The sequence below is a fragment of the Tachypleus tridentatus genome, chromosome 6, assembly GCF_004210375.1.
Source record: "Tachypleus tridentatus isolate NWPU-2018 chromosome 6, ASM421037v1, whole genome shotgun sequence".
Lineage (NCBI taxonomy): Eukaryota > Metazoa > Arthropoda > Merostomata > Xiphosura > Limulidae > Tachypleus > Tachypleus tridentatus.
Genome location: NC_134830.1, coordinates 130,462,990 through 130,486,192, shown reverse-complemented (window position 1 = coordinate 130,486,192; position 23,203 = coordinate 130,462,990). Strand labels below are relative to the sequence as shown.

At 33.3% G+C, this 23,203-nt stretch overlaps 2 long non-coding RNA genes across 3 annotated transcripts; one reads left to right on the top strand and one right to left on the bottom strand.

Moving 5' to 3' along the window:
• Nucleotides 1-1,972: 1,972 nt before the first annotated feature.
• On the bottom strand, nucleotides 1,973-7,659 carry LOC143253662 (uncharacterized). Of its 2 annotated transcripts, none has more exons than XR_013029760.1 (2): nucleotides 7,341-7,659; nucleotides 1,973-2,845 (listed from the first exon to the last, which is right to left on the bottom strand). It is a non-coding gene; the product is annotated as an uncharacterized LOC143253662 (long non-coding RNA). The 2 variants fall into 2 exon arrangements; XR_013029761.1 differs by lacking the exon at nucleotides 7,341-7,659 and adding an exon at nucleotides 4,468-4,721.
• Nucleotides 7,660-12,168: 4,509 nt separating this feature from the next.
• Nucleotides 12,169-15,807, top strand: LOC143251455 (uncharacterized). Its single transcript, XR_013028569.1, has 3 exons — nucleotides 12,169-12,308; nucleotides 13,710-13,818; nucleotides 15,586-15,807. It is a non-coding gene; the product is annotated as an uncharacterized LOC143251455 (long non-coding RNA).
• Nucleotides 15,808-23,203: the final 7,396 nt, after the last annotated feature.

Genomic DNA, 23,203 nt, shown 5'->3' with positions numbered 1-23,203 from the left:
GGGTGAATCAAATTACTAACTTGTAACACTACATTTATTTTCTTTCCTCGGCAGGCCATAAAAGTATTAGATGTTTTTAATATTCAAAATTACTAAATTTTATAATTTGAATCATATTTTCAATACTTCAAGAATACCATTCTACAGACTGATTAACCTGCATATTTATTTTTAATCTACATCACATATTCTATAAAATTGTTGTGATATTTATAATTTTCTGTACTAAAAATTAACTTCCAATAAGTACTTATCTCCTTTTACACAGGTCTAGAATAACCAGGCAGTTAAGACCCTCAACTTGTAATTTGAAGGTTGCTAGTTCCAATCCCCATCACACCTAACATGCTCACCCTTTTAGCTGTAGAGGCCTTCTAATGTTACAGTCAATCCTAATATTCATTGGTAGAGAAATAGCCCATGAGTTGGCAGTGAGTGGTGATGACTAGCTGTCTTCCCTCCAGTCTTACACTTAAATTAGGGATGACTAGTGGAGATTGACCTCATATAGCTTTCACGAAATTAAAACAAACAAACAAACAATCCTTTTAAATCAATAGATATTCTTATTCAATACTGCCATCTTTTTGTAAACCTTGTTTTCAAGCATGTCACGAGTTTCTGCCTCCTCTTGATTGCAAATTATTCATTACAATTATCATGTGACAACCCTCCATTAGTAATAGTGCAAGGTACTCTCATTATGCTTATGACTTCCTCTGTTCAATTCTACCAGATATCACTTTGAGTTCTCTTAGAATTTGGAAGCATCAGGTTTTAATGAAGAGGTAAGATGGGAAGTGTGAAATTTGGTAAGAACCTTCCAGAAATACATTTACAGTTTAGGTGAATTACAACTTCCAATACAGTGCATTATGTCATATCAACAGATAGCAAGAATCTTACATTGAATAGGTGGAAGAAACAGTTTGAGGGAAGGAAATAAGCATCCTCCAAAAAATCCAGAGGACACACCTGAAGACAAGAAAGTCAAATTTGGAGAACTGATGTGGGAGACTGAGCCAGGTATACATTTCACCCATATAAGAAAGATGTGGTACTTATGGGAAAACTGGAATGTAATAAGGGCTATCAATCTTCATTAGAAGAAAAGTGAGGGCATAAGACACAATGGAGAGTCTGAAGGAACAACAACACCTGAAACAGTGCAATGGATGACCACAAAGACCTATTTTCAAATGCAGACCATAATGATTCACTCAATACAAGGTATGGTAGGGATGAAGAGCTATCCTATTCTACCTGAACCATATATGTTTTGGTTTAGGATAATGGCTACTTTGATAATACTTTCACAGTTGACTAGATGCCCCCATTAGTTCTGTCAAGGCAATATAAAATACACTTAAAACAGATTTATCAGAGATCCATAGTATGAAAAATCAACTTTGGAAGTACTGATGTGATTAATTATTGTAGTTTACAAAAATAGAGGCATTCGTGTAATTCACACCCTGCATACTGACAGACTTGATGATTTATTGAGATGGAAGATTAGCATGAGAAAATATTACATTATAAAGAACATGGAGTTTACTAAACACAAGTTATGACTTTTTGATAATATATAATTATTTCCCATGTTTACCACTTAGCAAAATAAAACTGACAAGTGGAATGAAAATTAAAATATGCACTGCAAACTCAACACATACCTAGATAAAAATGCAGCACTTCATAGATCTCAATTCTTTCAAAACAGAAACTAATTACATGATTTATGTTCTCCTTGAAGCTGGCCAATCAACTTAGATGGCAATAATTCAGAACAACATTATTTTTGTGTCATTAATAATACAAATTCACACTGAAGTTGATACCAGGTGAACTATCCCATGAAGCAGCAGGTACCATCTGTGATGACTCATGTTAGGTACAGCAACACCTAGAAGTCAACTAGCACATGCCCTAATAAGAAGTTCTGAGCTAGAATCACAAACATAACTCAGAATTTTATGTTTCATATTTATCAAGCTGAGGTACCTGTCCTTTATTTGTGCATGAACTTAAAATCTGGGGGTGGAAAATATGATAAATGAGAAAAATCCTGATTTTCATACAATTCATTTATAACATTCATTTACTACACTGTATAATGGTCATTACGACCCTGTAGAAAGAGGTAGTATCAATTGTAATGTCAGTAGGGGTGCATTCTGTTACCTGCTTTCAACACCCAGCTCATAACATCTTTCTACAGTGTTTTACATGATTATTTAATAAGCCAATGGCTACAGAAGTGTCTTACAGACAGGTCAAAGTAAGAAATTTTTATAACTCAAACAGCTTTTTATACCAGCCTTATGGTGGCTGTTGAAATAGAAACTTCATCTCAGTTTATGCATTATTGTAACAAAGGCAGTCATTTTTGTTCATTTAATTCCTCCAAAGGGAGCCCAGCATAGTCTCCAAGATGTATATATTAAATGTTTGTGTGCTTTCTCCCACACTGTGTGCATGCATATTGAAGAAAATTGTATAAACGTGTCTTACTTTTTAGTTTAAGAACAAGACACCATCTATGAATATAATTAATGTTAACTTAATCAAAGTGTTCAATAACAGCAATAAAGGGGATGGAGGAGTTATGAACCCTCCATTAACATGACCCCTTCTGAATTATCTTCACATTTACCCTCATGAAGAAGGATAGTCATCTATTGAACCACTGTTTATTGGTACTTTTCCTTCTGATGGACAAATTCTTCCTTCACAGGTTTCTTCATATTAATCTTGTTCAGCATCACTGACATGATGACAAGGAGCTGGAAAGTTGAACTTGAAGGCCATTCACACAGTGAAAAAGGCTTAAAATCTTGTAGTTCTGTAAAGAAGAAAAATACAGTTTTGTTCACATTTAATCTTGTTCTGAACACAAAATCTCAAATTTGTCCCAATTTATTTTTAACATTTTAACTAATTCCTGAACAATCAAGATTCAAGTCACCTAAAATTTTCATAGTTTTCTTTTCCAGTTAAATATAAAATTATAAGAAAGTTAACTGTTTAACAAGTTTTACTGCTATTCATTTAATGTTCCTATAAAAAATTACCTTTGAGAAAAAACAGAATAGTATGAAGTATAAATCTTTACAAAGTTCTTAAATGGAAAAACTTGAAGTAGGCACTTCTTCACCCACAGCAAGCAATATGTAGACTAAATTACAAACTACAATACCCATACAGTAAGACAGAACAAACAATTCATGAGGTAAAAAAACAGCAAAAAGTGCAATGTGAAATTATTAAAACAATACAAAAAATAATACAAAGAATGGCACATGAAAACTTAATAACAGCTAACATTCAAAGAAAATATCAAGTAAGTGAGAAATACCAGTACAGTATTATAAGCAAAAGACCCTGGAAACATTTCAAACAAAAATATAGTAACTTTCTTACTGTTTTGTAAGAAAATATTAAAACTCCCACAATCTTAGTAAACAGTATGATTTTGTAAAGTTCCTTATAACACACTATTTCTTACATCTAAAATATTGCAATAACCCATTTTGTTTTTCTTACTTAAATTCAAATTCACTCCTCCACAATAACCAACACTAAACACACTCACAAGAAACAACAGAGTTCTGAACATTAATATGGATAATACCCCATACCACTTTTAACAAATGACTTGAAGGTCACAATTTATCAAGCCTGCTCATTCTACATAAAATATATGGCAAACCTATTCAGTAGAAATATACAATTCTGGTCAAAACACTGCTAAACAGAAGTAAAACTAACTTAAACCTAAGGTTAAGAGCTTATGCACGTGCTAAAATTTTAATGTTCATTATGCTTTAAATAAGATGATTTGTTTAGGTCACTTCAAGTTTAAAATATGCCATGTAAGACAATATTACTATAACTGTACATTTATGTGTGTCAAGTTATTGTTATAACATAGTTGTAAATATCTGCTATGGTTTTACACACAATTTATTTGTGCAGAAGTAAATGAAAATAAATAGATAACCATAATACAGTTGAGTTTAAACTACATACATGTCTGTCTTGGAATTTTAAAGTTATGTAGTCTGAACGACGTAATCACATGCAAAATACTGTTTGCAGTAGTGTACGTAGTCATTACAAGTTATGAAAAGGTATATACATGGTTGTCATATATACAGTAAATTTAGAATAACTACACATTGTGTATACAGTCAAATTAAAACAATTCACTTTGCACTCATCCATATATATTTTAACTGGAATATTACATATTGTTGGCTGCAACTAGGTAAGCTACATACCAATCAAATCTAACCGAATGTACACTATAAACTATGCATATCATAAAAATGATAACATCTGAGCTAACTCATTGTTATCAAATTTAATTTTCTTAACAACAAGGAAAATGGATAGAGAATATTGTTCAACTATCTTGCTGTTCCTGATTCAAATTTAGAAAAAGGTAAATAACTAATACACGACCTTTAATACTAGTACCACATTACTTAAGACAGATGTGCCGGTACAAATTTATAACAATTCTTCGATGTTTTCCATTGTTCTTTGAATCTGAGATTATTTCTCTTAGACACAAATTTATTCTATCTCAACGTTGGCAAGACAGCTTAACTTTCATCAAAAGTTAATTTATAAAAATACAACCAAACCGTACTCCAAGCGTGTACAAGTTACACATGCACTGCTGCTAGCTCTACCTAGCGGTCATTACAAACAGATCTTTTACCCCAAATAACATTTGCACTTCTAAATACACTGTGCAACACTCAAAAAAGTAATCTGAAATCTGTGGCCATTTTTATATGCAAAATGACATGGGAAATCCATTTCTGGCCTTCTTTTTGTTTAATTAGGCATGGTTTTTGCAGAATTGTCACTGTATACCCTTTTTGTCATTGTTATTAAATAAAATTCTCTACCGCATTGTAAAATGGTTTTCAACCCAGGGCTAGAGACCAATCTTAGTAACACCTACAATGTGATATGATAAATAGCACAGTACAGTTTAAAATCATATTTTCTGGTTTATTATTGTGTGCTTATATTTAATTGAGTTTATCACTTAATACTTTATACTTCAAAGCTTGTGTTCAATGTTATTTATTTTTTTTCTTTCAGATCTTATTTGTTTTCAACAATGAGTGCAAGACAGTGCAAAAATGATCCAAACAGATTCTGTTACATATGTGGGGAATTAACTTTTGCTAAAGAAAAGTGCAGTATTACACGCCATATCAAGAAAATGTACAAGGCGTACTTCGTTTGTGACTTAGGAGACCAGGACAAGTCATGGGCTCCTCATGTGTGTTGCTTTACATGTGTGAAGACATTGAGTGCCTGGTATGCAGGAAAAAATGTTCACATGAAGTTTGGTGTGCCAATGATTTGGCGTGAGCAGAAAGATCACTCTAATGATTGATATTTCTGTCAGCAAGACTTTACAGGCTGTACTACAGCAAAGAAAAAGAAACGCATTGTTTACCCAAATTTGCAATCAGCAATGCGTCCAGTAGAGCACTCAGAAAATTTACCTGTGCCAAAACCTCCAGATTAAGAAATGCAGAGTTCCAGCAGTGAAGATGAACATTCCAGTGGTGAATATGTGGAGCCCAATCATCCAGAAAGCGAGAATAAATCAATACCATTTTCTCAAGAGGCTCTAAATGACTTGTGCAGGGATCTCTATTTAACCAAAGACAAAAGTGAGTTTCTGGCATCAAGGCTTCAAGAACGTAATATTCTTGGGAAAGGAGTAAAGATAACACTGTACAGGAAACGTACAGAGGATCTGCTTGCATTATTCACCATGAAGGATGACTTATGCTTTTGTAATGACATCACTGAACTTTTTGAGCAACTGGAAATACCATATGATAACACCAACTGGCGACTTTGCATAGATGCATCCAAGGACAGCATCAAAGCTGTTCTGCTACACAATGGTAACACTCTGCCTTCTGTTCCCATAGCTTATAGCACAACCATGAAAGAATCATATGAAAATCTGAAAGCAATTCTAACAAGCATACAGTATGATGACCATAACTGGCATATTTGTGCAGATTTTAAGGTTGTGGCCGTGCTTACTGACCTTCAGCTTGGATATGCTAAATTTTGCTGCTTCCTGTGCTTAGCCCCCCGCTAGTACAGCGGTATGTCTCCGGATTTACAACGCTAAAATCAGGGGTTCGATTCCCCTCGGTGGGCTGAGCAGATAGCCCTTTGTGGCTTTGCTATATGAAAAACACACCCAAACACACCCATCCTGTGCTTATGGAACTCCAGAGCAAGAACTGAACATTATGTACGCAAGGATTGGCCGATCCGAGATGAAATTGAGCAAGGAAAACACAACATGATGCACAAACCACTTGTGAAAAGTTATAGAATTCTTTTACCACCTTTGCATATTAAACTTGGTTTGTTTAAGCAATTTGTGAAAGCCTTGGTCAAAAAATCCTCCACATTTGCATATCTTGCAGAGAAGTTCCCTTCCCTGAGTCAAGCTAAAATTAAAGAAGGTATCTTCATTGGTCCCCAAATTGTACTTGATAAAACCTTCATCACACATCTCAAGAGAAAAGAGAATCTTGCCTTCGAGTCATTCAAGAAAGTTTGTGATAACTTCCTGGGGAACCATCGTTCAGAAGACTATGTGCAAGTTGTGAATGATCTGCTGAGTCATTATCATGATATTGGATGTAACATGTCTCTAAAAGTTCATGTGCTCCACTCTCATTTGGATTTTTTTGCGGAAAATCTTGGTGATGTGAGTAATGAACATGGCGAGAGATTCCATCAGGATATTTCAGTGATAGAGCGACGATTTAAAGGAAAATGGAACCCTGGCATGTTGGCAGACTACTGCTGGGGTATAAAAAAAAGAAGATCACACTCCACACAAGAGGCTAAGAAGAACAAAAGTTGTTTAAACTGACAGGTGTGTGTTTTTAATTCATAACCAATAAATGTGTTGTTATACCAAGTAACTTTTTGTTTTGTTTTTTGTAACTTTCAGTATTTGCAATGTTGTGTTCAATACGCGATATTTTACAGTATATTAAAAAACATATGGTTCATGGTACAGGAAAACGGTGCCTAATCTGGAGGAATAAAGGTCAGATTCAACATCAGGACAATTTTTTGACCCAGAAACAAGTCTTACTTAACTTGTACATTTTTGAACCTGAAATTTGTTGCACAGTGATATTAATGCTATTTGACTTTTTTTATTTTTAAACTTAATACTGATTCACAGAAGTTTTGATAAGTTTAAATTAAAATCGGTTATTTTATCAAATGAATATTCAAATTTAGCATTATAAATTACAACTAACCTTTTGATATCCACACTGGCCTATTGAAATACATTGTTACTTCAAGTAGGTTTCTCGTGATCACAAAGTACATTACGTTGAAAACTCCAAAGAAAAAACCTTAACTTTTTTATATAACAGTCTGATGGCAGTAGTAGTAGCTTGGCCAAATTGTTGCTCTATGAAGTTTGTAGCGATTAGAGGAGCTGGATATCCAATAACCAAACTCTCATTCGAAATGATGCTTCTTTCATCAAATCGATAAATTAAAGTAAAACAATACATAAGTTATGAGGACGTCACTCTACGAACCAAGAACACATTTCAAAGACGAAGAGAAGTATCTATGATCATATTTATTAAATTAAACATTTATAGAAATATAAAAGAACGTTTCAAAAACTGAAATGTCACAGTAACAAAAAATACATTAACGAAAGCTTACATTACTTATATTACTAGTTTGTTAAATGATTTATGTTTAAGTTTTGGATGTTATTCTTCTCGGTTTATTGGTAGTTTAACTGAGAAATGGACATGTTAAGATGCTGGGTACAAGAGTACCTTAACAGCAAATAAAGAGATAGACAAGCGTAAAGTCGGAACACGCAGTTGGTTTGGGTTCGAATCTCCGTCACACCAAACATGCTGGCCCTTTCAGAGATGTTGGAGATATGAATGTGGCATGCAATACCACTATTCGTTAGCAAGTTGGCACTGAGAGGTGATGACTAACTACCCTCCCTCCACTCTTATATTGTTGAAGAAGGGACGGCTATCGCAAGTAGCCCTTGTATAACTTTACTAAAAACTGAAAACAAAACAAACATATCACAATATACTTATCCAATGTAACAGTACTTTTTTATATAATTGTTTCATTATGCTGATGGTATGAGTAGCCTAGCCCTCAAAGAATGAGATGCTAAAGTCTTGGATAATTTTTTTTATATTCTGTATTGATGTTGAGGTCCACACACATGTAATAACTACAGAGTAAATGCTAGAAATGTAACAATATAACGTATGACCGGACAAACAGAATTAAGAAACGAAAATAATTACACGTTTTTTTAAAAACAGATTTGGATTTTTTGTAATAAGTATTCAAAAACTTGAATAACTCTGATTATTAATTAATTTTTCACAATTTTTTTTATTTTGTAGTGTAGATTTTTGTTTTGGAATTTCGCACAAAGATACTCGAGGGCTATCTGTGCTAGCCGTCCCTAATTTAGCAGTGTAAGACTAGAGGGAAGGTAGCTAGTCATCACCACCCACCGCCAACTCTTGGGCTACTCTTTTACCAACGAATAGTGGGATTGATCGTACATTATAACGTCCCCACAGCTGGGAGGGCGAGCATGTTTGGCGCGACTCGGGCGCGAACCCGCGACCCTCAGATTACGAAGCGCACGCCTTAACGCGCTAGGCCATGCCAGGACCGGTATAGATTTTTGAATTAAGTACAATTCTATACAGTGGGCTATCTGCGCTTTGACCTCGGCGAGAATACAGTTGAGAACAGCTCTTTTGGTAATGAAATCCAGCTATTACATTGTCTAAAGAGTACGTCTAAAACGTATTAACAATAAGTAGTATTAGTAAAATTAAAACACTGGTGTGATTAACAGCAATAAGAACTTTTTTCAGGTTAACGAAGTACATCAACTGTTATATACCAATAATAATGAGAGGCAAAATATTTCCCAAAACGCCATTTGTATGTCCAGCCTGATACTATATGTAGTTCATGTGATTTTTATCAAAGCAACAAAGTAAGCTGTTTTAGACTGATTGAGACAACAATACTTTTTTCAGGTCCGGCATGGCCAGACAGTTAAGACGTTCGACTCGTAATCGTAGGGTCACGGGATCAAATCCCCGTTCCTCCAAACATGCTCGCCCTTGGGGGGTGTTATAATGAGACGTTCAATCCCACTATTCTTTAGTAAAAGTATAGCTCAACAGTTGGCGGCGGGTGGTGATGACTAGCTGCCTCCCCTCTACTCTTACACTGCTAAATTAGGGACGGCTATTATAGATACCTCTCGTATAGCTTTGCATTAAATTAATAAAATCAACAAACAATACCTTTGCGGCTATTGTTAATCAAGCTTTTCACTTAACAATGTTATATCGGTTCATGACGTCACTCAAACAAGAATATTTTATGCGCATAGTAACAGCGATATTTCACTTAGAAACGGAAAAGAAAGTTAAATATAAGGCGTACAGTGAAAACAAGAATAAATATCTATGGCTATTTTAAGTGAATTAATGTACATTTACATTAGTTTACTGTTTGCTTCATGTTCTTCAGTAGACCACAAAATTATACATGGTTCTACTGTTACAATAATCTGTTCGAAAGATATTCATAATAAAGAAGGAAAATTAATAAATTGGTACACACCTCTGAATGAAATAGTGACAAGAAGGGAGAGAATACAAAGGAAAGATGGCGGCGAATTATTGTTGACTGATGTGCAATTTGAAGACGCGGGAGTTTACACATGTGAAAATGGTGAAAGCGATTACAAGCATAATGTCATAGGTAAACTAAAAGTTTTTTTTATGATTTTAGGTCTTATTTTCATTTATTAAATCATATTAATTTAACAGAAATAACATTTAAATCGAAGTCACCCTTCTCGATTTTGAATGTACTTCAGCCGTTACCTTTGAATTTGATATTTCACCACCATGCGTATTGATTGAAAATGAATTCCCTCCATATTTACTGTTCGGAAAGCATTTGAATTATAGTTTAACTGACAATATTGATTATTAATGTAACCACATGTTTGCGATATTTTTGTTTAAGCTCATTTGAATGCGTTGGTTAGAGTTATGCAAAATGTGATTATTCTGTTTTAGCAGCTAACAATGTTAAAAGTAAAGGTGATGCACTTTGTCAAATCAATCTCACGAATACAAAGTTTTCTTTAAACTTTCTAAACCTAGAATTGTAAGGTATCAGGGTGGTGATGACTAGCTGCCTTACCTCTTGTCTTACACTGCAAAATTAGGGACGGCTAGCGCATACAGCCCTCAAATAGCTTTGCGCAAAAGTCAAAAACAAATAACAGTACATAAGCCTAAGTCAGAAAAACAGGGAGAAAAGCACCCACATAAACGAGCACAATCATCAACCTTGCGTTATTGAATATAAATACGACTCTGGTCACAACATCCCCTTTCATTCATTTTACATTATATTTACATGAAGTAAAATCCCTATAAACAAGTAAGCTGGTTCTTTACTGCATCTGTTCGTAAATGATGTTTCAACTCATTTATTATTGACACGCTTAAACTTTTATATATCAAATGCAGTTCTCAAACCCCCACTCGTACATTATAAATAATAATTTGTGTTTTTCTCTATTTTCTTTTCGTACAAATCCTTCAAAACTTTCTTAAAAGTTAAATTTGCTTTGGCTCAGACTGGAGAATATTGTGTACATTTAACTACCACAAACACCAGAAGAATTAAATAATAATAAACTTAACATTTCGTTTCTAACATTTTTTCCTGAGCTATTTGGTAACGTAAATATCACTTAATAGAATATTCAATAACAAGTGAAAGATACATTTATGTTAAAGCGATTCATTGATGACTTGTTTATGGTAAATCCTGTTATTTTTGCTGGTATTATTAAGACAAGACTGAATTGGTAAGAATAACCATAATTCGTTATAATCCAAAGAAAGACTTCGAATCCCCATCACACAAACATGTTCGCCCATTCAGTCGTTGGGGCGTTGTAAAAGTGACAGATAACCCCAGTATTGTGTGCTAGGTCCCTAATTTTGCAGTGTAAGACTAGAGGGTTATCTAACGAATAGTGGGATTGACCGTAACATTATACAACCCCACGGCTGGGAGGGCGAGCATGTTTAGCGCGACGCAGGCGCGAACCCGCGACCCTCGGATTACGAGTCGCACGCCTTACGCGCTTGGCCATGCCAGGCACAAATTCTTATTAAAGTACATTATTGTAGTAGGTAAGAGTCTATCTGGTAACGGATCCTGGTACACCTGTTTGTTTGTTTTTGAATTTCGCGCAAAGCTACACGATGGCTAGCCGTCCCTAATTTAGCAGTGTAAGAATAGAGAGAAGGCAGCTAGTCATTACCACCGACTTTCAACTCTTGTTTGCAAGACACCTTCAAATCATATACTGACACATTTTACCAGCGTAATATTCCCAAAATAACCTGTATTTTCATAACTGACATTAGAATAAATAGTGATACCAGTTTTACATTAAACTTTGCCAAGTACAAATTTTGAAAGGAAAATTCCAAAGTAAATGAAACGTACCTCAAGGGATAACATAATTGTTAAGATACAAATTATGTGTGCTTTCATAAAATTCCAAGTTTCTGTGATTAGTTTAATGAGTTGATTCAGTTATTAATTATATAAAGAAATAAAAGTTTGCTGTTAAGAAACCGTTTTGAAGAACGAGTTTATTTTTCTCACGAATCTCGCGCTGTGTAAAACTTTCTATTCCTATCGGTGACAGTAAATGAGCTAAAAAGATTTAACTTTCTGTTGTTTTCTCCAGTTTATGTTCCAGCAGAAAACCTCACTTGCACTCGAGGATACCGAAGAGATGCTGACAGGTGTTGTAAGTATATATTACACACAATAACGTTAATAGTTTCCATAAAACACAAAAAGATGAAAAACTTTTAATATCATGTAGTTTTGATACAATAAATTTGTTTTTTGATAATAAACTCATTGAAAGGACTATAAAAAATTAACACTGAGTAAATAAATGCTTAACTATGTACTTTTAACGGTTTTAGATCCATGTCCTCCTGGTCACTATGACAATGGATTACAAACTTACTGCCTACCGTGCCCAGGAGGGACTTATATGACATCTTATGCTGCTGACGCCTGTATGCCTTGTCCTGGAGATAAAATTACTGATGACGAAGGAGCTGATAATAAAGATCTTTGTAGAAGTAATGGTTTTCTTTTATTGTTTCTCTAAAAGTTAAAAATGTTTATTTTTGTTAAAACACATTGTTATAATAAGACACTTCATAACTTCCATGGTTTTTAGTGTATTAAACAGCTTTGCTTTTTTCGGAAAAGCTTTTCCAGGAGGTGGCAACAATTGTTGTAACGACATGGTGTGTTAATATTTCTTTGTCAAAATCTTATATTTACATAAAAACATATATATGACAGAGTGGTATTGTTTTGGTAAAATAGTTAACAATTACATATATATATATATTGCTACACGAGGGCTATCTGCGCTAGCCATACATAATTTAGTAGTGTAAGATTAGAGGTAAGACACCTACCGCCAACTCTTGGGCTACTCTTTTACCAACGAATAGTAGGACTGACCGTCACATTATAACACCTATAAGGCTGAAAGGGCGAGCATGTTTGGAGTGACAGAGATTCGAATCCGCGATCCTCGGATTACGAGTCAAACGCCTTAACCTACCTGGTCATGCCGGGCCTTTAAACAGAGATTTTCCAAAGTTTGGTTTTAAGAGAAAGACTGCTAACACTATGAAGAAAACGTTTACTCAGAAATTATATGTTTACATAATTGTATTAAGTTATACGACTCAATGTTACTTGGCGCCACTATTTTCATATTAAGATACCATTGAAATTTCAAATATATTTTAAAATGTCTACTTGGTGATTCTAGTACATAATGAGGAGTTAATCAGTAAGTTGTTTAACATTATCTTATAATGAGAGTTATAATAATTTTATATAAATCTTTCTTTACTGGTAGGACGCTCGACTCCTAATCTATAGGTCACGGGATCGAACCCCGTCACACCAAACATGATCGCTCTTTCAGTGATAGCGTTATAAAGTGACTATCAATCCTTCTATTTCTTTGTAAAAAAGTGTCCCAAATGTTGGCCTTTGGTGGTCACAACTAGTTGCCTTCTCTCTGGTCTTACACTGCTAAATTAGGGATGGCATTACGACCCTCACATTACGAGTCGAATGCATTAACCTTCCTTGCCATTCCGGGCGCTGTTTAATATAAAAATACATTATAAATGCAAGAAATATCGTATTTGTATCTCTCAACGACTGATACGTGTAATAACGTTTTAAAACGTTATTCTCTGCTTGTCAATAAAAGTGTTAATACCCATACCAGCCATTCTGAGATATATTTTTATTTCCAGTGGATTTCTCATCGTGAAGATTATCGTATTTATTGAATTAAAATTTTAAATATGTTAAATTAAGATTATTGTTGGGTTTAAAGAATTATACACATTACTATTATTGTTAACTTACATTTGAAACTTTTTTCTCTGTTTTATGAAATCGGTAAAGTAAGTAAACTAATTTTAAATACGACTCTCTGTCTTAAGATCCAACTGAAGTGGTTCCGAAAGCTACGCTCCCCTCAGTTTTAAAATCTACAGTTACAAGATACGCTTGGTGGACAGCACTCATTTTGATATGTCTTATTGCTTTGTGGTAAGTTACATGTTATCTTCAATTTCTTTATAATTAAAGTATGTGGAACACAGGAAGTAATTATTTGAAGATATTGGTTTCTGTACTCACACTGCTGTTAGAAACATCTGTTTTCACGTGAGGTACTATATTCATGTATCTGTCTTCTCACGAGACACTATGTTGATAGATCTAATTTCAAGCAAGGTGTTTTAATTTGAGATCTCCACCTTTATATGACGTATTATTTTGGTTCATGTGAAGTACTACGTTCCATGGGTCGAAACATTACAACTGAATACACTTGTCTAAAGATTCCATACAATTATTTGTTGGTTAAGCATGAAACACATTTATAGTTATATCTGTAACCCATTATCCATAGCTTATTTAATAATAATATGTATTTTAATGGTCTTGAAACACGTGATTCTTACTTATTTACTTTTTGTAATGATCGTGCAGCGTTCTTTGTTGTTTCTACAACTGGAAAGAAAAACTCGGAAAGAACGGAATGTTTTAAAAAACCGTGTCGAACACAAACAGCTTGGTGATGAAAAGATATCCACTTATGAATTGGATATATTGGAGGCTATGCCACTGATCACTGAAAGTGGGAAGAAGGTCCCAACAAAGAATGTTAAGAAGACAAAACTAATATATTAAGAAAGCAAAAAGTGGCCAAACGAACAACCCTGGAGACGATATATGAAAACGACCTGGAAGAAAGGAATACTTTGGTTCGAAATTCAATTAAGTTCTTATTCATCTTACGTTATAATTAATATTTGATACAAGTGAATTTACATTTTTACAGTTAAAAACATTCCATTTTAATATAATGAACGCTACGTCAAACTACGTGTACAATATTAAACAGATGTTGCATGTTTAAAATCAATGTTGTTAATACCTTGGGTTATCCACAACTACTGAAAAAGATGCGTTCAGATAATCTTTAATGTTCAGAATCGTTTGAATACATGCGATTTGTTTTCCAAAATAAACCTACACGTGTTCGATACCATTGAGGTCTGATAAGTCTGATTACCTTTACTAATGTTCATAGCATTAATAACATCTGGAAAACATATAGATCAGAATGTCCTTTTGTAATTTTTCATTCACACACATACTACTACTACTGATAATGAATTATTGAATATTTTAAAGCACCATTAGGTGCGTGATTTACTCCAAAGTTGCAAAAAAAAAAAAGACAGTTTGAAAACTATTTCTTACTGTAACATAAAGTAAATAACCAGTCATTTGTAGTTCAGATAACATAACTTTTCATGCTTAAATTATATAACAATAAATTGAGTAGAACACTTGACATTTAATTATAACCGTACTTTCATCTTGTCTAGTTATATAACAATAAAATGAGTGGAACACTTGACATTTAATTATAATCGCACTTTTATCTTGTCTAGTTATATAATAATAAATTGAGTAGAACACCTAACATTTAATTATAACTGTACTTTCATCGTGTCTAGGTAATAATATAAACAATCTAGTTATCCTTTGTGAACGTGTAAAATATAAATGGAAAACAGTATTTAAGCTATTGTCTGCTGTATATCATTCTTTATTAACTACATGAAACAATGGTTGAGATAATTTTCCTAGTTTCCATAAAACATTTATGAGATAACTGAAACCAATTTCATAATTTATAGTTTTCATAGAAACATTTATTTGTTTTTATGCATGTTATAGTAAAATTATTACTCAAATTTTGAGTGTTGCGCTACTAAACATAACTATATTCTACATCTTCAGAGAGGAACACCAGGATCGAAACAAACAAAAGCTATTGAAGAATATATACAGCGACCTCTGTCTGATGGACATGTGAAAAATTATGATGAACTTATTATCGTTAAACCAAACAGTAAACAAGGACATCACAAGGAAAACGTTGTTATTCTTATTGAAAATTCTGACAACCAAGATACGTTTATCATTGGAAAAGCTCGGAAACCAACCCGATGTTTCTTCAAAACAGCGAAATAGGATTAATAAACGAATTTATAAAACCGCCATTGTAATGTTCTCTCTAGAGTAAAGAGAAATCAAGATGGATTTTATCTCCACAGTATACAGTTACACGAATGGGATTGATACTCACAAAATTGCACAAAATATTTAAATTCACTATCATTGATATTATTTGTTTATCAGAAACTTACACAGTAATTTAACTATTTACGTTTATGTACAAGAAAATTGAATATAAACTTTGAAAACTTAACGTTTTAACATATCGGAACATTCATAACTATTATTGAAATTTAAGAGACTGTGGCTTTAGTTCAACAATTCAGAAGCGTTGTTTTCATGTTTTTATGATTTTTTTTCATGCGGTATTTACTTATTACGACATATAATGTTAAAACTTGAATAAAATATTAAACCAAAAGTAATGAAATGTTTGTTTACTTATTTTTCGCCCATTCAAATGTAACAGCTATTATACATTAAATGTTTATTTCAGTAATAATTGTGTTTGTTTATATTGTTTGTAATATAGCTGTAAGTATATTAACTGTCACAATATACGTCCAGCAATTCACAGTTGTTACACATGGTTGTTTGTTTTTAATTAATTCGTCCTGACAGAAAATGAAGGACAAAAACTTAATACAACTCATCACACGATAAAACGAATATTTTGTTAGTTTAAGAAAGAAATGTTAAAACTAAACCGTCCTTTTAAATCCGATGCAGAATATCCCCAATCAGGAAAACTTCAGATTTTTTCTCTCTCATGAACTACATTTTTCAGGAAAACAATTTTCAACTCACAGCAGTACTGATACATAGTGCAGAATAATTCTAATATTTTAACTACCAAAGATTGCCATCGTGCTATTAAACAGAGAAGGATAGATTTAGAAAATCAGATGCTTCATTATAAAGTGGTTATTTCTAATAATTTTTATATTTGATTAAATATTGATTTCGCTATTTTAAGGGAATTGTTAGGAATATTGGACAAATCTAATAACTGTAAAAGAGGGAGCTCTATTTTTTTCATCAACTGCCTGATCAGAAAATGTCAGTTGATAAATAATTTTTTGTTTGAATTTCGCGCTCTGCTTTACGAGGGCTATTTCCGTTAGCCGTCCTTAATATAGCAGTTAAAGACCCACCGAAGATTGTAGGGTAATATTTTAAGAATAAATAGTGGGATTTACCATGACTTTATAACATCCTCTACCGACGAAAGGGCGAGTATGTGTGACGTTGATTCGACCATGCAACCCTCAGATTATGGGACGAACATCATTACCACATGGCCAATTAATGAATTATGAAATTTTTGAAAAATATCGTCCAATTTGATAATACAAAATATATTATTGTATTTACAACAAAAAATCATGTAATCCACTTTCTTAGAAACGTTTATCATTTATACTTAAATAATTAGGTTGCTCCCTTACCTTCAGTCAAAACATAATCATATTCAAATAATGACGTATTCCACTTACCTTGAACAAAATTATCTTCCTATTATGCTTCAAAATTGAATTGTATTTTGTATTTATGAGTTATACCGCTAACAAAATTAAATTCCATAAAGCTTCTTTATTTTGTATTTCACATGATTATTTTGCTTTTAGGTTTTATTTTGCACGTCTAGTTATATCAAAGACTAGTAACAAAGAATAATATTAATAAGTTTCAGATATTTAAAGTACTAATTTATTTTAATACTCGAGTCATCATTCAAAAGTATCATCTGTACTATTCAGTACATGATATACATATATCTAGGTATTTATATAAATTATACAATATACTGTAGAAAAAAATCATTTTTCAGAGTGAAAAAGCTAATCAAACAACAAGAACCTAGATATGAAGTTTTTCGTTTTTATTTTTTTACCTTGGATACTTTTTATCATTCATCATTCAAACTTTTTATCATCACTTTCGTAAAGTGCATTTTTTTAGTTGACTAATACAAAATCGGAATTCGATTATTTAATTTATCGTTTCTTTCTTCACTAAGAGAGCACGTCCTAGTGTTAACGTACCTGGAGGGTTCATTATTCGCGTCTCGCTGTCAAAAAATTTCTAACGCACTTTAGGAAAATAGATCCGCTACAAGAGGGACAGTAAAATTCCAATACAGTTGACAATTAATACCTTTTTTAGCTGTCTTTTCTCTAGTTCAGAATAAACAACTGCTGAGCTCATAAATTCCTTGCTTAGCTTCACGCTAAAATTATGAAACAAACAAAAATACCTTCACTACGTTTTTATGATCCTTCAAACACGCACATAAGATTATTTATTATACTTTTCGTGATGACACCTTTGTATTTTATATTTCATCAACCACTTCATTGTAACCTTGGCTTTACAAAAAAGAAACATTCGAGGTTATTAAATGAAGTGTTATTTATAAGAGAGCTTCTCTTTTCAGTAAGCACGGTTTTCGTAAACTAAATTATGACGGTGCTATAATTAAGGAGTGTCTTTGAGGTCTTATGAACATGATAATCCATGTTAAAAACTGTGTCTAACAATCGATACTGCACATTTAGCTCTAATCTTACTGTAATTAATATACTCATAAACGTAAATAACAATAAAGTATCTATTTTCCTTAAATTCTTCAGCACCTTTATTTTGTAGAATGTGTAACCAAAGTCTATCGTTTTTCTATCTTCCTAACGACAAGAAAATCCACTTGTAGAGAAAAATATATACACTGCTGCCAAAAATCTTAAGGCCAATCAACATAAAGAAAAAATATGCATTTTGCGTTGTTAGACTCAACCACTTATTTGAGAAGAGCTTCGAAAGATGAAAATAAGAAAAGTGAGAAATTTTGTTTTTAATATTTAATAAGTAAAATGTAAACACTATGAAATTAGCCTAAATACTAGCTGGTCAAATGTTTAAGACCATACCAAAAGAAGTCCTAAAAGAGGTCTCAGTAGTGAGTTGCACGACCGTCATTGCGAATAACTTCAAACATTCGCTTTGGCATGATCGATATAAGCGTTTGGCTGACTGGAATGTTATTTCAAGTGATGAAGATGGCTTCACGAAGAATATGCACTGTTTGGAATTGACGTCCATTTCTACTGACTTCCCTTGCCATCCACCCCCATAACATATTCAATTGGGTTCAGTTCGGGCGAACACGCTGGATCATCCTAAAGTACCACGTTATTCGCCATGAAAAGTCCTTTGTTCTGAGGTCATTGTGGATTTCAACGTTGTCCTGCTGAAATATCCAGTCATTTCCACACAAGCGAGGGCCTTCAGTCAATAAGGATGCTCTCTCCAACATGCCAATGTAGCCAGCTGCTGTTTGACATTCCTGTATAACCTAAAGCTCCATTGTTCTATGGAAGAAGAAAGCACCCCAGATCATGATGGAACCTCCTCCACTGTGTCGTGTAGAAAATGTCTCCTGTGGGATATTCTTATCGTGCCAGTAATGTTTGAAGCCATTTAGACCATCCAATTTATTTTTTTTCTCATCAGAGAATAAAACGTTTGTCCACTTTTCTACGTCCCATGTTTGGTGCTTCTCAGCAAAGTTTAACCGAGCTGGAAGGAAGCGTGGCCTTTGAAGACATTTACGGTTTTTAAAGCCTTTCTCTCGTAAATGCCGTCTTATTGTTTTTAAGCTGCATTTTGCGTCCGTAAGAGCCTTAATCTGGTTCAACGATCGGCTGTTGTCTTGCCGGACAACCCGTCGAATCCTCCTACTCAACGTTGGCGAAAATTTCTTTAGCCGACCACTTGAAATTCTCGTTCCGTATCCCTCAAAGTCTTTTAAGAAATTTGCAACAGCAGTTTCACTACGCTCAATCTCACCAGCGATGGCACGTTGAAAGAGACCTTGCTTTTGCAGCTCGACAATTCTGCCACTTTCAAACTTTGTAAACTTTTCAGCCTTTGCCATGTTTTTTCCCCAAAGTAACACAAGAGATGTCAGTGGAGATATTGACAACGCTAATGCTTGAACACAAATGACTAAATTTCGTTACGTGTTTTCAGATTAACGCTTCGTTTCAGTATGGTCTTAAACTTTGACCAGCTAGTATTTAAGGAAATTTCATAGTGTTCACATTTTCCCATTAAATGGTAAAAAAGTTGTATTTTTATTTTCCCTTTCATATTTTCAACTTTCGAAGCTCTACTCAAATAATGGTTGGGTCTAACAACGTAAAATGTATATTTTTCTTTACGTTTATTGGCCTAAAGATTTTGGCCAACAGTGTATTTGAAAAATAACAAAAAAGTCACCTTCACACGTTTTCGAACACTGCAAATCAAATAAAAATAACATAACCATAAAAACACTCAATTACTAAATAAAGAAACTAACATAAACAAACTCAAAATTAAAGAAGCCTCACTTATACAACAACTCAAGCCCAAAATAAACATCAAATATTTAAGCACGTCCTCTACATTCCTACAATCAATTACACAACCCTCTTCAAACATGTGGTCAGCTATCAGTCACCTCTTTCTTTCTTTGTGAACATGACGATGACCGAAGAAGGTCGAAACGTTGTTCGCTTCACTTCATAAAATTTTTTTCCTAACACATACAAGCAGTTTTTAAATATATACGTTTTTCTATCAGATCTCTAGAACATGGCGTGTATAAAATTCAACTTGTTATGTATTATTCTTTATCCTTGACGAGTCTCCTCTTTGTTCCGTTACTTACTTTAATACGTATTATATTTACGATATTTTGCAACAAGATTGAAACGAACAATATTCTTTTTTAAGGCAAATATATTTTAATAAAAAATTACAATTTATGAAAACTGTTATCACTAAGAGTTATTACAAATGATGGATTGTATACAACAGTTTTATAAACTTACAGACGTTAACACTGCCCCTCCTCGCTAGCTAGTTTGATAGGTTGCACATCCTTACAAGCTGAATTTTTCCGCCGAATATATTTAATATTTTCGAAGTAATAATTAAGTAAAAGTTGATTAACTGAATTTGAACAGTTTGTAATGTTAAAATTCTATAAATGTTGCTAGTCAAAGTGTGTAGTTTTCTGATTAGTTAGAGCTAATCACAGATGTTACATAACACTCTGACTGTAGGTGACTAACAATATTCTTCATGTATTACTGTCTCTCGGTTTTTATATGAATCAAGCGCGTCGTTCGAAGTTTCAAGAATGTTCTAGCGCGTTTTCGTAAAAGAAATATTGTTGTGTACTACTCTAAAAAACCTTCTACAAGTTTCGAAAAAGGCTGGACTAGAAAAAAAACAAATACCAATCAAATTAAAGTAATTTTACTTTTAAAATTTCGTCGTTCTCAATATTTCATGATTGGTCATGTTAAAATAGTTTCAAAATACAGTCGAAGTTTCTAATTTTGCTACCATTACGACCAATATAAATAAGATCACAGATGTATTTCAAGAATGACTCCACTGACACAATTTCATGAACATATAATTTTATGTTGTTTTTTCTCTTCTATTTAATACAAAGTCGATTTTCAGCTATAAGTGAAATGTGGGTGTACAGTTAGAATTCCATTACCACTTGACATTCCTTCAAGCCTTCTTTTGTTAATCATTTCATCTGTGATTCTTAAAAAACTATAGTAACAATTATTTGGTGCTTTTTAAAAACAAAACTGATTTTATCATCCATTACACAGATATTTGTTTGTTTAACGTGTTTTATCTGTTTTTACAGCAGTTTCTTAACCTCATATTTGTGATTAAGATACGTAAAAAAGGATTGGTAAACTTTTCCATAATGATAATCGCTTCCTGCAGGTGGACTGTTTGTGTGACGTCTAAAATTAACAACATTTACGAGTTTAAAAACACCTGTTAGCAACAAATATTTTAGATCTTCCATACTAAAAACAGTTGTATCCATCTTAATAGAAAAAAGTGTTTTCCTGCCTCGTTATAACCACGATAATCTAAGTCACCTAGGAGGTAAAATACAGAGTAATGGACTAATAAAATGGACAATTTTGTCAAAGAGTTGTCATTGATGGTGTCTGTTTGCAATATAACACATTCATACAGCTGAACAGGGCAGATATCTATTGGCATCTTATGGGTTTACCTTTACCATTTTCGAAAGAGCTGATATCCTACAAAGCTATGTGAAGCAAGAGATGTAAGACCTGTGGGTGTCTTAAATAATATTACTGTTTCCGAAGGTGTTCAGATTCGTATGCTAAAGTCATGTATATATTTATATGGCTCTTATAATTGTGGTAAACTTTATATCCACAGATAAAGTATTTATACATCTTTCTAAAACAGATACGATCTGGCAGACACCTAGAGATTTCTGGAAGAAAACAGTAGCGTGGGTTTTGTAATGCGCTTTGTTTTCTACTGGATTTTTTTTTTTAATTTCGCTCAAACTACTCGATTGCTATCTGCGCTAAACGTCCCTAATTTAGCAGTGTAAGACAAAAAGGAAAGCAGCTAGTCATCACTGCTCACCGCCAATTCTTGGGCTACTCTTTTACCAACGAATAGTGAGATTGACCATCACATTAATGCTTCCACGGCTGAAAGGTTGAACATGTTTGGTGTGACCGGGATTCGAACCTTAGATTACGAGTCGAACGCCTTAACCCACCTGGCCATGCCGCACCTTTTCTATTGTAAAACGAATAACTACTTTAAAAATATCGTGAAGCTTTCACGTTCCATTGTGTTTTCAGTTTTTTTACAGGGTTTTCTTTCATTTTCTTTAATAGTGTGATTAAATTTTCTCTTACATATCCTCTAATTAAATGTAAATCAGTTTTATCTTTACTAACTTTAATTGACCTGTACTCTTTATTTTTATAATTTTAATCACCAAAGTATAAGTTTCTATAATTATATCTCTTCTTTATGTAGTGTACTTTCGAATTTTGTCTCTATCATCTCACTGACAAGGACTCGAATACACTTTTATCCTTTCACCAAGAAGTACTAACAACTGTACAGTTTATCAAAGTACATGTATTGTCTGTATTGAGGGTAAAAATACTGGATATACTCACTTCTTTATTGATGAATTTACTGTTTCTTACTTCTCATCCGACTTATGTGTCTGATGGTAAAAATAATGATAATTTAAATAACAATGATTTTCAAAATCAAGTGTAGTTGTTTCTAAAGACCGTTAATTGTGTAGCGTCGCATATCTTACTGTACACGTTATTAACAACACACAGACAATTTAATTTGTTTCGTAAAAGATTTATAAAATTATTGCAAATGTCTCAAGACAGTGAAATATTTCCGACGACTTTACTAGGAAATGACAAAACTTTATAATAAACTTATATTTTTTAAAAAGCGGGTTCTTTATGAAACCCCTCGGGGGTATTCCGTGATGTCTTAATTAACTGCTACATTT